We start from the raw sequence: 15,212 nt of genomic DNA, 5'->3' as shown, positions 1-15,212 counted from the left end.
TCTGTTACCAGCTCATATTTTTGATTGCCTATTTCATTCCTTTAAACATATTAAATCCTTTTAGAAATTAAAAAAAAAAAAGGAGGTACTTTGTATGGGCGCGTGCCTGGAGATGTACACAACCCATTCTGCAACGTATGACGCACAGCAACTGAGTAGTTGTTATGATGGAGGAGAAAATGCCTCCCTTCATGCTAACCTTGGGCAGCGTTCTAAATCCTTCCCAGAAATCCTTCCTAAATCATAATCAATGTCCTCCGTATTCTCACAGCATATTTTCCCCTTTATCATGGAATTCAACGCATAATTCCTTACGTGTGTCTGTTTGCTCAGACTGTGAATCTCTGCAGGTCAGGGCTGTGATTTCGTCCTACAGAGTCAAAAAATGTTTGAATACAGAAGTGGGGAAATGGTAGGGCATTTGGGCAAAATTGAAAGGTAGCCTGAAAAGAGAAAAGCACAGTAGCAGAGAAAACTTCAGAGTTCTTTACCCTTACAATTCAATACCACAAAAACAATTCAGTTAACAAACATTTGTTGAATATTGACTTCACACCAAGGGATATAAAATCAGACAGCAGACTGCCCTCCAGAAGTTTTCAGCCCATAAGGACATGAGATGAGGACATCAGGGCACATGGTAGGTAGGACCATGGGGGAGGCCAGCCCAGAGGACCAGGGAGCCCGGAGGAGTCATGGACAGAAGCTCAGGTGGAGAATGGGGGAGGCAGAGCGGGGCTGTCAGGAAAGGGGCTTCCGGAACAAGAACATGAGCTAAGGTTTGATGGTTAAGTAGAAATTAGCAGGAGAGCACCATAAAATGAGTTTTTGCTATATGGAATGTTTTGTCATATAGTGGAATTTTTCCAAATATATCAAGTAAAAAAACCCAAACAACTACTTACAGTTAATTATAAGGTGGATTCTTTCTATATTATCAGAAATGGTATCTTAGAAAATTCTACGTATTTCTATTTCTCTCTATATGGTTTGCATGGGTCAGAGAGACTTAATGTTATTCATAAAACATATATTTATTGAGTACCTACTAGTACCTGGTACCCTTCTACAGATCTCTGATACTCATCAAACAAAACAGATAGAGATTCCCGCTCTCGTAGAGGTTACATTCTAGCCAGGATGCCATAGGGGCTTACATTCAGCCAGACGTCACACAATGGCATCCCATGGGCTAGATGCAGCTCACAGACATGGTTTCTATTTGAGCCAACATTTATAGGTCGGGAAATTTCATACAGTAATTTGGATTTTCTGGCTTCTCTCAGAAAAAATCAGATCTGACATTACCTTATTAGCATTCCTTCATGGCAACACTCGTCAGGGGCACAGACTCTTTTTTAACACCCACCACTCATGTGACCCACGCATGCACTGCCATCTGGCCAGCTTCACTAGTTTATTCCCTGTCTGACCTCTATAGACATCAGCATTTGTGAATCCTTTTAAAATCTAATACCAAAACTTTAGTTTGAGTTACAAGAAATCTATTGCTTTATGCATCTATTGCACTTTCCAGGGAAGAAAGGATGAACTGACATTGTATGTGGGAGCTCATGAGTTGTAAACCTTGGGAAATAAGTCTGTAAACCTAACTCACTTCATTGAATCTAAGATGTTACCCATTATTGAAGCATCATTATTTTATATATGATGAAGAAGTACAAAATGATACCAATTAAACGATGATGCACCGTTGAAGGTAAGACACACTGTGATTTGGATTTTGAGATACAACAATGATGTACATCTTAGAATCAACAAGTTACAGTAACTTTTTACGTATAATAGTCACCAATATTATGTCTTACATATTTCATACAAATCTAACATAAGTAATAGGCTTTAAACACTAGATTTTAAAACATGTGACTGACAAAACCTTTGCTGATTTACAAAAGGAAAGACTATGTATTCATTGGTGGACAACTCTGGTGGGATAACATGAAAATACGGATCTGCTTATACGTAAATAATAACATTGGGCCTTTGCGATTGCTGAACTTGCTATCTATCTATTTATATTTTTTTGAGGTTCAAGGAAGACAAGTTCATAAAGTACACTACTCTTAGGTGTACAGGTTGATGAATGTGTGTGTGTGTGTGTGTGTGTGTGTGTGTGTATTTCCTCCCCCTTATAACCACCACCCAGATCAGGACAGAGGGCTTTGGAATGAAATGGGCAGGCTCCATATCTTGATCTGGGTAGCAGCTACCTGGGAGTGTATAGATTCCCTCTTTCCCCTCCCAGCCAATTATTCCCACGCCTCACCATCTGCCAAGCTGATCACTATTTTGATGTTTATCATCACTGACTATTTTTTCTGTTCTTGAACTTCTGATGAATGGAATCGTAAAATATATATTTTTGTGTCTACCCTTTTTTTGGGGGGATTAACACCAAGTCTGTGACATACTTCCTTGTTGTTGTGTGTCAATAGTTTTTTTTTTTTTTGCTATTTAGTATTCCATTGTATTAATCTTCCACAATACATCAATTCTCCTGTTGACGGACATTTGGGTTGTTAACAGTTCCAGGTTATTATGGATAAAATTGCTTAGAAAATACTTGTACATATCTTTCGAGGGAGGTGAATAGTTATTTCTGCTGGGTGTATACCTAGGTATGGGGTTGCTGAGTCATAGGGTAGGAATGTTTAGTTTTACTGCTAAATTGTTCTCCAAAGTGGTTGTGCTGATTTTGAGTATTTGTAAGCATTTGTGAAGCAGAATGCAAAGGTCAGGTTGTAAACAGAGCAATGATTTAGACTATGTGGACTTTTAGGGCACTGATATGCTGAAACTCTTACATGTCAAACTTATTTGTGTCTGATAATTATATAAAGAATACCACTTTACTTCTTCACAAGGAAGTTTTCAGAGAGAAAGTTAGTCAAGATATTTAAATTTTAATTGTTGTATCGATTCTTGCTTATTCTTATAAAAATTATTCTGTGAATATTTAATTAAAGCCGTCATCATGTATTTAGCATTTATTTTTCTTCCCAGCTAAAATCTGTCAAGAAATAGGTAGGTGAAGGGAGGGAGGGATAAATTAGGAGTTTGGGATGAACAGATACACACGACTACATATAAAAGAGACAAACAACAGGCCCTACTGTATAGCATAGGGAACTATATTCAGTATCTTATAATAACCTATAATGGAAAAGAATCTGAAAAAATATATACATGTATATATAACTGGATCACTTTGCTATATACCTGAAACTAATACATTATAAATCAACTATACTTCAATTTAAAAAAAAGGAAAAGAAATAGGTAGGTTATAAAATTCAAGGGAAAAAAAGACTTTTTTTTAACACCTTAGAGGAAGTTCCAAAACACAGAATTCTGCAGGGGAAGGCAGAGAAGTGAAGAAAATGTGAACTGAATTATGCTTAGGAGAACAATATAAGCACATTTGAACAGTACACGTGATTTTCAGATTTCATACACATATACGACACACAACTCAGTTTCACCTGCTTATATGTAATATAAAGCTCCTACTAGGGAAAGTTCCCATTAGGGACAGTTTCCCTCTTGTCCCTTCCCTACCTTCTGAGTGTCCCCTTCCTTAGCCTTGTTAGGTTCGCTTTGAAAAATCCTCCAGGACCCACCTGCCAAGTTACAAAATTACCCACGCCTTCATTCAATTCTCCTTTTTCTCACTTATTCTCAAGGAGCTCTCTCTAGTTTTTCATCTTCCCCACAGGTCAGGGGCACTGTGTATGGCTGTGTCATTGATGCCACGTACAAAGGTGCCCAGTTGGGGGACAAATGAGTGATAGAATCAACCCTAATTGCCAGAGGAAGGAGCACCTTTTGTAATTATCCTTCTAAAGAGGGTGGCTTTTTAAATTTGCACAAACGGGCCACATGTGTTCGCAATGGCTATGACATACGCCTTATTCCTTTGACCTGCTGCACCTCTTGCTTAATTGCTTTTTTTTTCCCCCCGTCTTACCTTCCCTCCCAAGAAAGTTCTACCTCCTCTATGAACAAAGATACAAGTTTGGGATTAAATTCTCAGAAAAGGAAGTGAACATGCTGTAGTGTATGTGTGTTATATGTATGCCTATTAATACAAAAGACTTCACAGCCAAGGTAAAAGTAAATGTGGTGACAGCTAAGTCATAGTTTAGAACGATGTTCAAATTAATGATAAATTCAAAATATTCTAAAAGACAGAAATTAGGTGAACAAGTGTGCTTTCTCCTTCCCTTTGTGTTAGACTAGTTATCTATTTACATCTTCCCTGGTATGCACCAGCTAAAAACTTGATTAAGGTCCTCTTTTCCTCAATGCAGGTGAATTTAGCCCAGATACATTTTTCTCCCATAGAATCTTTACAACTTCTAGTCTTTTTTTGCAAATGTAATTTAGTATTGCTTTTCAGATGAAATGCCATCAGGTCTAAGTGCCATGAGAGAGACAGTGTGAGGAAGCTAATAAGGTAGGCTGTCAAATGACCTATTTCATCCAATTCTCTTGGTCTGTACAATCTTTTAAACAGTTTTCCAAAAAACAGGCATTTTATAAAGTACTATAGGCTATGCTATCCACAATGCAAAATATCAGACTATGTCCAAATTACCAGTCAATTATCGACAAGTTTCAGAAAATTGAAGAAAAAAATAGTAAAAGCTTGGGAACACACAGAAAGATTTTCAAAAAATTTCTTTAGTACTGTGTGTATCTCAGTGTACAGCTCTTACTTAGAATGATTTTACTTTAATGCTTGAGAGTGGATATTCTTTTTTTTTTGTTTGACCAGAAAATACAACTTTGACATACAGTTAAAAATGTATGTGATTTTTATCACTTCTGTTCTACCTTCAATTCTACCAATTCTATATCAAATAGGAAAAAATATGGAATCTTGAGAAGTCTGAAATAATAAAAAGAAAGATTGCTTAATGGCAGAATGTATTTTAAGTGATAAGCTTTTGCTTCTGGTTTATTATTGTAATAAAACAAGATCATATAAAGCATTACTTTTTAATGCTGGAAAAGCAGGAGCAAAATAAATCAAGCAAATGCTACCTGAACTTTATTATTTCTTGCCTTATAAACATTTAACTATATAAAAAATTAAAATGCTATTTTATATTCAACTGCTTCTAGTTTTTCATAGAAACTACAAAATAAAAGAACCAAGATGTTTCCTTTGTTTTAACAATCGACTGCATTAAGGCTAAGCCTATACTAGCAAAATTATGAGAATATTTAAACAAATATTTGGTGACTCAAGTGAAAAAGAACCACATTTGCTTTAACTATCAGACTATGTTAGATGATATTTGAGGAAGGGGGTTTCTAGTTTGCTCATTTATCTGCCTCAGTGCTTGGTTTTATTCTTTTGGTATAAAACTAAAAAAAAAAAAAGAGAGAGAGAGAGGAGACATCCTCCTGCTGATTCCTATTTCCTCCTTCTTGGAATGATGAATTATAAGGATATTACATAATTGACTTAACAAATGAATGTGAAAAAACAAGCACCATATCCTCTAGATAGAAAAAGCTCTGTCCAGAACATTTAAAAAAAAAAATTAGGTCAGTGCCAGTGGTGACAAGCTCACTCAATTTTTTCTACTTAAAAATAAGTCAAGTCAGGTAGAAAAAGTACATGTATTTTAATGTAGCAGGTAGTGGTTTTCCTCCCTTGGATGCCTTAAATAAGTCTGCTCCTCCTAGAGTGGTGACGAACTCAGGGGAACAGAGAAGTGAGCTGGATCAGCATCCTTGCCCCTGGTAGATGGTCTCCAGGGACTGCATCACTGGTACTCCCTTGCTCTCTGGCTTCCCACTGGGTTTAGCCACTGAGAAGTCAGGACAAAAGATAGGAAGGCAAAGTATTTATTGTATGTTCCCTCATTGCCAAGTCATAGTTTGGCAGTGGCTGGGTTGTATTTCTCTACCCAACGCCACAGATCCTGATGGGCGACCACCCACCTAGGGCTACTTCTCCTGCCAGGCTCTGGCAATAGCCCCCTGCCCTTATACCCTCAGGCCTCGGTGCGGTACCCAGATGTTAACCCCTGGAGGCTTCACCTTCCCTTGGTCATCCACTTTATCCTGCCCCATATTTTTGCAAATAGGACTATTATTAAACTCTTCATTATCCCTTTAAAATTTGTTAAAAGTTTGGTAATATTTATCACATAAAATTTTACAACGTAAAATTTACCATCTTAACCATTTTTAAGTGTACAGTTCAGTAGTGTTAAATACATTCATATTATTGTGCAACCAATCTCTAGAGCTCCCTTTATCTTGAAAAACTGAAACTCTGTACCCATTAGACAACTGCTCATTTCACATTCCCCCAGCCCCCAGAAATCACCCTTCTACTTTCTGCCTCTATGATTTTGACTATTCTAGGTACCTGGAATCATATAGTAATTTATCTTGTTGTGACAGGCTTATTTCACTTAGCATAACATCCTCAAGGTTCATCCCTGTTACAGCATGTGACAGAATTTCCTTCCTTTTTAAGGTGAAATAATATTCCACTATCTATTTATGCCATATTTTTTTATCCATTCATCTGCTGATGGACCTTGGGTTGCTTCTACCCTTTGGCTATTGTGAATAATGCTGCTGTGAACATGGGTGTACAAATATTTCTTTGAAATCTTGCTTTCAATTCTTCTGCATATACAACCAGAAGTGAAATTGCTAGATCGTTTGGTAGGTCTCTTTTTAATTTTTTGAGGAACCTCCATACTGTTTTCCAGAGAGGCTGCACCATTTTACATTCTTACAGTAGTGTACAAGGGTTCCAATTTCTCCACATCCTTGCCAACACTTGCTATTGTCTGTTTGTTTGTTTGACAGTATCCAACCTAATGGGTGTGAGGTGGTACCTCACTAGGTTTTTTTTTTTTTTTTTTTTTTGCGGTTCGCGGGCCTCTCACTGTTGTGGCCCCTCCCATTGCGGAGCACAGGCTCCGGATGCGCAGGCCCAGCGGCCATGGCCCACGGGCCCAGCCGCTCCGTGACATGTGGGATCTTTCCAGACCGGGGCACGAACCCGTGTCCCCTGCATCGGCAGGCGGACTCTCAACCACTGCGCCACCAGGGAAGCCCTCACTGGGGTTTTGATTTGCATTTCCCTAATGATTAGTGATGTTGAGAATCTTTCCCTGTTCTTCTTGACCATTTGGATATCTTTTTTGGGGTCTTCATTATCCCTTTGAAAGGGTAATATGCTGAGATCCTGACTGATACAACTAGGATTGGTATTAGGTATAATATATAAGAAAAATGCTGGTTAGTTTTTCCTTCATTTCCAGGTAGGACTGACCAAAAGGTGATTACATCCAAGCAAGAGACATTTTCGTAGAGGATTTAGAATATCTGGGGGATAAACACTGTCATAAGCTTCTTGGGGGAGGCCATGGAGTCTTTTTTAAAGTCTATACTTGTTAATCCTCAAAAAAAGAAAAAAGAAACTAAAACACTCTGTTCTGGATGATTTAGAGACTGACCTACCTGGAAGCAAGGGTTTTAGCAGATGATATCTTAAGGATGTTTCCAGGTTTTTGGTTCTTTGCCCACTTTTGGGTTGATCATTCAATAGTACATAGTAGAAGACTCAGCCCAGAAATGCTTAATGATATGTGAGAGGAAACAGTACAATATCCCTGCCAAATTCTCCCTCAATGAATAAATTTATATAAAGCAAACTCTATGCTGGCTGATTCAGGAAATGGAGGAGGGAAGGAGCTTGAGGAGAGGGTGGTGGTGGAGGGAGAGGGAGGGAGAGAAGCAGTAGTACAGGTGGTGACCTTTCTTCACTACATGAAATAAGTTCACTTGGAGTGTCTGATTATGGAAAGAAAATAATAAAGCTGAAATAGATTTAGTTGGTATGCGGGAAGATATCAAGACAAAGGTTCACTAGGTGCTGGTATAAACATTACAAAGTGAAATCATACACTTTTATTAAACTAAATTCAAATTAAAAATAGTATTGCATGTATTTGGCAGAACAAAATGCTCTTCTTTGATTTTGACATAAATGGGAAACAGTAATTTAGATATACTATATTGAGATCAAATGGCTTTAAATAGGCTCATTATCAATATGTTTAAAACACTTAAAAATGAGTCCTAAACATCTAACTGAAATGTTTATGTACTTAGCTTGAATAATATCCACTTCAACAAACTGAAGCATGCAATATGTTTTGAATAATTGTTAATTTATGCTAAGGTAACAACTGTGTAATATAACTGAAATCTATGTTAATAGAAGATAAGGAAAGCCCTTCCAGCTATTTCTATTACAAACAGCAGGCTGCAATTTTCACCCTTCTTCCTTGTGTAAAATATGACTTTAGATGCTTGTAAAAGCATTTGCTGTTAATTTCTGAAAATCAATAATTAGCATTCTCAGTACCACACAATAAAAATAACAAAACGAGGGGAAAAAGCATATCTCACATAAATGACACACATCCCTCTTTGACTAACTGAATTATTTATGCTTCTCTATGGATGATTGATGACCATGGACTAGCTAAGGATTGCAGTAATTAGGAGAAAAGATAAACCTAAATTAAAGATTCATTCACTTATCAAAATTAAATGTGTCATTAATTTCCTTGATACTAACTTCTTTTTTTTTTTTGCGGTATGCGGGCCTCTCACTGCTGTGGCCTCCCCCGTTGCGGAGCACAGGCTCCGGACGCGCAGGCCCAGCGGCCATGGCTCACGGGCCCAGCCACTCCGCGGCACATGGGATCCTCCCAGACCGGGGCACGAACCCGTATCCCCTGCATCGGCAGGCGGACTCTTAACCACTGCGCCACCAGGGAGGCCCTATACTAACTTCTATATAGAAACTTTATTCATTGAATCATCTCAGTGCATGCCATATTGCTGTGGATGAGAAGCACATTAACAGATATATTTGAACTTATACTCTTACTAGTTTTAGGGATCATAATATTCTTGTTGTTTCAAAAATGATTCTTTAAATGTAAATAATACCTAATGTGTATTTTCACTCCGATAATTTAAAATGTAGGGTTTTTCTTTCTATTTTAATTTGGCTTTGGAATTTGTTAACATTTTTAGCTCAGCAAAATTTCTAGTAATTATAGGGGGGAAAATTAAGATGGTTTAAGAATCAGCAAAATTTCTAGTAATTATAGGGGGGAAAATTAATAAGGTTTAAGAAATCTTTATCAGCCCTTTTGTTGATCATTTGTTGCCATCACGTCTCAGAATAATTGCCTAGGAGAAGAACCCCTAACTTCCCTCATCTGAAGACAATTAGGCATCATGGCACCAGTAAATAGACAAAATTGTGCCACAACCCACTCAAGCGATGCAGGAGGGGGTGTTGTTATCCGTTGTCAGATCAAAGAAAGAAGTCAGAAATGGGGGAAGGAAAGAGGGATAACAGATTCACAGAAAGAATAAGCAGTGATTGTAGAGGCCATCAATGTTGTCACTATAAATACCTTCATTTACATCATCAAGATGAAAAGTGGGTTAATTTTTTTCCTTGGGAATTTTATGAGTTTATCTTCTAGGAAAGCCAGCATTGCAGATGTTTTGGTTAAAGACACATCTGTCTTGTTGGTTCTTGACAGCCCTATCATGTCAGTTCTCTGTAGTAGCAAGGAATGTTTCAGCAAGAAAATAAAGTGAAAACTGAAGTGATCTATTCTACTTCCTAGGGGCGTATTTTCACCATAGCAGATCCAAAGGACTACTTTGTTATCCCTGTCAGATCAAAGAAAGAGATAAACGAAGAAAATATAGCCTAAGGTTAAGAAATATTAGTAACAGAAAATCAGACTAAAAATACCACATTTTTATGACTACTGTTAACATTAAAATGTATTTAATATTTTGATATTCCCAGCATAAATAGATAAATGAGTATATATGTATAAATAAATAAATGTTGCATTCCCCATATGTTCTAATAATTAGCCAGCAAAACAGCCTTTTATGGTAGGCTTATGTGTATACCTTTCACTGTCAAAGAGAAGTCATTTAAATCATTTTTCAGCTTGGCAGTGTCGACTATAGATATGACGATATAGAGAAATAAATTATTAAAACAAAAGTTCTTCCAAGATACTTCATTTAATTATGTTTTGGGGTAGTAATAATCAATGTCCATGGTAGTGCTTTATACTTTACAAAGTATTTTTACATATCTTTTCTCATATGATCCTCAAATACAGTCCTATGAGGTAGATATCATTTCTGTTATCATATTTTAGGTGGTTAAACAAAGGTACATTAAGGTGACTTATTTATGTCATTCAAATAATAATATTGGAGCTGTGATATAACCTATTATCTGATTTCCATCTTTCCACCATCTTTTATTGATTGCTAGGTACCACAGAATCATACTCTGAGGCAGACAGGCTAAGTAATTATATCCATGACAGTAAGAGTGGTAATTTTTAAAAACAATTTTAGAATAAAATATTTTTCACTCATCATAAGAGTACAGTAAATAATTGTTGTGGCATTTAATTTGTAATCTCTACTAACCAACTATTAACTATGGCATAATCTCCTAGTGCCTTTGGAACTCTCAGAAATTGATAAAATTTATGTTTTCTGGAAAGTGATTAGAACATATGATCCAAAAAAATGACTGATAAAGATTTCTTAAAGCTACCTTAAAATTTTCCCTATAATTACTGGAAGTTTTACTGAGTTGAAAGTTTTAACAAATTCAAAAGCATAAACGAAATAGAAAGAAAACCTTACAGTTTAAATTAGTAAAATGGAAATGCACATTAAAAGTCCCCTACATTAAAAAAAATTATTTTAGAAGAAGAATATCATCTCTAAAGCTAAGTAAGTGTTCTGTTGTTTTAAAATTCCTAGAGAATTTTTTTCAAAATAAACCTGTTTGAACCCTCTCCCTGGATATTCTGAGATACACTCTAGATGGAGGAGCAGGGGATGGAGAGTGGATGGGGCTAGATGGATATGGCATGTGTATTTGAAAATAGTAAAGGGGGCGGCGATGAGGATATAGGTGAAATAAGAGTTAAAATTTTTGAAACTGGGTGATAAGAACACCCAGAGGATTCATTGTATCATTCTCTCTACTTTTGTAGGAAAAAAAAAAAAAAAGAAAGAAAAAAGCTTTCCAGATGATTCTAACACACCTTTAGTAGAGCAGTGCTTCTTACACTGTAATGTCTCAAACAAGTCACCCAAGGATTTCCTTAAATACATATGCTGATTTACTAGGTCAGGGAGCCTGAGAGTAGAGTCTGAAGTTCTAACAAGTTCCCAGGTGATGCTGATACTGTTGGTCTATGGACCATATTTGAGTAGCAAGGAGGTAGAAAACCATGGGACCAGACACTTAACAAACCAGAATAGCTTATTCCCCAAGCACGTCATCGGATGAAGTTCTTGGCCATCATTTGGTAAGTAGAAATATAAAGCAAATCACATAATTTTTATTAATATGTAAGAATGGATAAGAAAGATATTCAGTATCATGCTTAAAAAATACTGCTCAAATAGTCAGATGAGCTTATCTATGAAAAAAGGTGTCTAGAAGATTATGATAAAAGCTAAGACTTAAGACAATTTAAATAATATCTAATATCCAACAGATCTAGTGTTTACATATTACGAAGAGCTTTGTACCAGAACGGTTCTGTCATGTTTCTGCCCAGAGGCTGTCATGATAAAGTTTATTATCAATTACTGCTGTACAAGTATAAAATAAGTTAAGCTGTCATATTTTTCTCAGCCAGAGATCCTAAACTGTCAAAGAATGTCAATTTTAAATCTGACATAGCGAAGAAAATTATCTGTTATTCTGACCTCTAATTTCTTGACATTTTAATGCCATAATTGCTGTGGTTAGTGCTGCTTCATGATTTCACCTGTCAAGGAAGAATGAATCAATAACCTCAAGCCATTTCTCAAATTTCAGCACTAACTTCAAAGCTCAAAGTTCTACGCAGATTATGGGATATATATATATATATATATATATATATATATATATATATATATATATTGTGTGTGTTTGTTTGTTTGTTTTTTTACAAAAGGGACATATGTAGATTTTTGTATATTAAATGTTTCTCCTTTAAATCAGTGTTTGATTAAGGCATTAAAAATCATCTTCCTTAGGCTAGCTGGAGTTTAGTATAACTGTAGCCTTCCTTTGTATCTTTGTGAGATATAGTGATCTTCACATTTAAAAAATACTAAGATAAACATTATCAAATAAAAGGAAAGCACTGAGCTCAATAAAAGGCTTAACATTTTGAACACTATTTTTTCCAAGAGCCTCTGTCTGACCATTTAGGTGGACAGCAACTCTCTCAAGTCACAGCACGACAGAGCAGACCTCTGGGAGCTCAACGCTGGTGTTCTGATGGAAGGCGGTGTGCCTTGCACAGCACCTCCTCACAGGGGGAGTGTAAATGCAAAGGGGAATAAATGACCAGCAAATAATGACTACGCTATACTTCATTCCCCTTATCCACAGGGCTCTTTCTTGTGACAACAGATGCTAGATGCTTCTATGCTGGCAAACGTATGTTCTGTACTATTCCTCCTTTGCAGAGAAAGCAATGGAGGAAGAGGGCATTAAATGACTTGGCCACATTAGAAAGCTCACAGGATTTAAGTGGGTTCTCACCCGTTGCAGGTTCTTACATGTTAATGCAGAACTTTTTTGTATGGAAATATGTTAGTCGTGGGGTAGAGGAGGTAAGGGTGGGGAGTGGGGAGAGGGACAGTTAACTCATAGTCCTTGGAAAGTCATTTAATCTGTTATGTCTACAATGTACTAAGTGGTTACCTAGTGGTCTTAAGGACCACTTAAGTATCTTCCTAAGGAATCTTGAATTGACATAGGGCCACTGGGTCAGTGTGAATGCCTCTGCTGGTATGTGCTTGAGCCCATGCTGCCTGGCGAAAGGAAGGTAACAGCGTTCCAGGTATGCGCCCCCTCACCTAGTATTCTGAGAACTGACAGAAGCGTTTCTGGGTGAGAGAGGTGGGTGAGGGGCTTGGGGAGGGAGGACATACATGCCACAGAATGACTCTGGGAGTTTCTCTAATGGAACCTCAGTATTCACCAATTATGCCCTCAGACTGGGAATGCTGGAAGGAGAGTCCTGGAGCAAGACACTCCCAGTCTGCATCACTGTGAGGTAATCAGGAGCTGTAATGTATTATTGTTCACATTGCCTATATAATGACAAACACTGTGGTTGAACCGCTCCTCTCCAACAGAAAATTTTTTAATTATGCATTTTCATGTAATGTTTCATTAGGAATTTCTAGAGTTTGGCAATTATACATAGTTTTTATTACTGTCCAAAGCAATGGTGTGCTATTTTGTAGAAGCAGGTATTTTTATAAGATTCGAGTAATAAACACTATATCCGAGTAAAGAAAGTCTCAATCCTAATTCCATTTTCTTTCTATTCTCTCACTTATCTCTTTATTTACTGTCATTTAGATATGAAAGATCTGCTATTTTCAGTCAACTTTAATGCTGCCTTGCACTTTCATTATGTACAATATGCTTAAAATATTTTTATTTTGCCCAAGAGGATTAACTTGTAACTTTCTTTATAAGGACAGCATGTTATAATGGACAAAAATGTATGCTAAAATATTCAGGAGCAAAAATGTCTATGATATTTAAAAGTCAAAAAACCATTTGGAGTTGGTCTTGGAATAAAAGGATAAGCTATTCCAATTATTTTCTTTTTTATCTGATTCTAAAGGTATTGGTTCTGAAAGGAGAATATAGTTGGTAAGATGTTTATAAAACTGGGCCATGTGTTAAACAAAGGTGTATTGTTAAGAGAATAATTAAGCTCAGAATTAGAATCCCAAGTTGTGTACAAACTAATCACATTATTTTGTAGAGAAAATCCCTTATTTCACCAACTAATTTTATAATATCTGGCTCCTCTCTCATTCATTCATCCTCTGTCCCTGTCTCTTTCTTCCAGCTTCAGGCAATAATCCCATTTCCTTGTGCACACAACATGGTATAACAATGCACCTAATAATATGCTTGCAATGTGTTCTCCAAATATTTAGCCCTAAGGGTCCAATGATCAATGATCATGAGGCTCTTCTCTTCCCTTTCCTCTTATCTGCTTGAAGCCATACAAATGGAGTCATTTTGTTTTTATAGACGTCTATAGGAAATAACTTTATGGATGCAAATTTTTCTTTTAGAGCTTTATTTCCCAAATCTATGAGTTTTCCACCTCTAAAATTAAAACTAAAAAAATAAAAAAGCATTCCACTGACTGGAAATGGAGAAGTGATTACTTGTTTTGTATAAAGCAGATGGCAGATATCTGGTAGAATGGAAGACTGGGATACAGCTTCCTTGAAGCAAGACTCATCTAGCAGCTGTTGCATCTTCACTTTTTTCACCTATCTGAAATAATTTTGTGCAACGTGGAAATGATTTAAATAATATACTTTATGAATATTTTCATAAAAATAATTATACACATACTATAGTATATAATTCCCAAATGTTAGCTATAAAATTTCAGGGTGAGAACACACAGGAATAAGATACTATAACCTCATCTATTTTACCGATGCATTTTTGAGAACATATAGGAATAAAATACTGTAACCTTATCTATTTTTTATTGATGCATTTTTTAAGTATTCTGTCTAGAAGGCTGTAATTCTGCTTTTATTAAAAAATAGATACTGGTAGATTATTTTAATGTGAACTATTCCTATTTAAATACTCAACTAGGTTTCATTAATTAATAATATACATAAGGCATTAAGCATTTTAATGAAGATGCTGAAGTAAAACAAACAAAATAGGAATATTGAAGTGCATTGTACATATCTGCATTTCAAAAAGGAACTACGGCTTCCCTGGTGGCACAGTGGTTGAGGGTCCGCCTGCCAATGCAGGGGACGTGGGTTCATGCCCCGGTCCGGGGGTATCCCACATGCTGCGGAGCGGCTGGGCCCGTGAGCCGTGGCCGCTGAGCCTGCGCGTCCGGAGCCTGTGCTCCACAACAGGAGAGGCCACAACAGTGAGAGGCCCGTGTACCGCAAAAAAAAAAAAAAAAAAGGAACTACATGGTGGTCTCATTACTTGTTTTTGACATATAACACTCACTTTTCCACATTTGTCAAGAACCTGAAATCTATGTTTTCTAAAA

The 15,212-nt window shown here is 36.7% G+C and overlaps 1 protein-coding gene across 2 annotated transcripts in view; it reads right to left on the bottom strand.

Annotated features, from left to right (window-relative positions):
• The window catches only part of NBEA (neurobeachin), a 610,373-nt gene that overhangs the window by 24,933 nt on the left and 570,228 nt on the right, over positions 1 to 15,212 (bottom strand). The gene's annotated exons all lie outside the window — the stretch shown is intronic.

The sequence above is a fragment of the Mesoplodon densirostris genome, chromosome 17, assembly GCF_025265405.1.
Source record: "Mesoplodon densirostris isolate mMesDen1 chromosome 17, mMesDen1 primary haplotype, whole genome shotgun sequence".
In the NCBI taxonomy this organism is placed as follows: Eukaryota; Metazoa; Chordata; class Mammalia; order Artiodactyla; family Ziphiidae; genus Mesoplodon; species Mesoplodon densirostris.
This window is presented reverse-complemented; position numbering and strand designations above follow the sequence as displayed.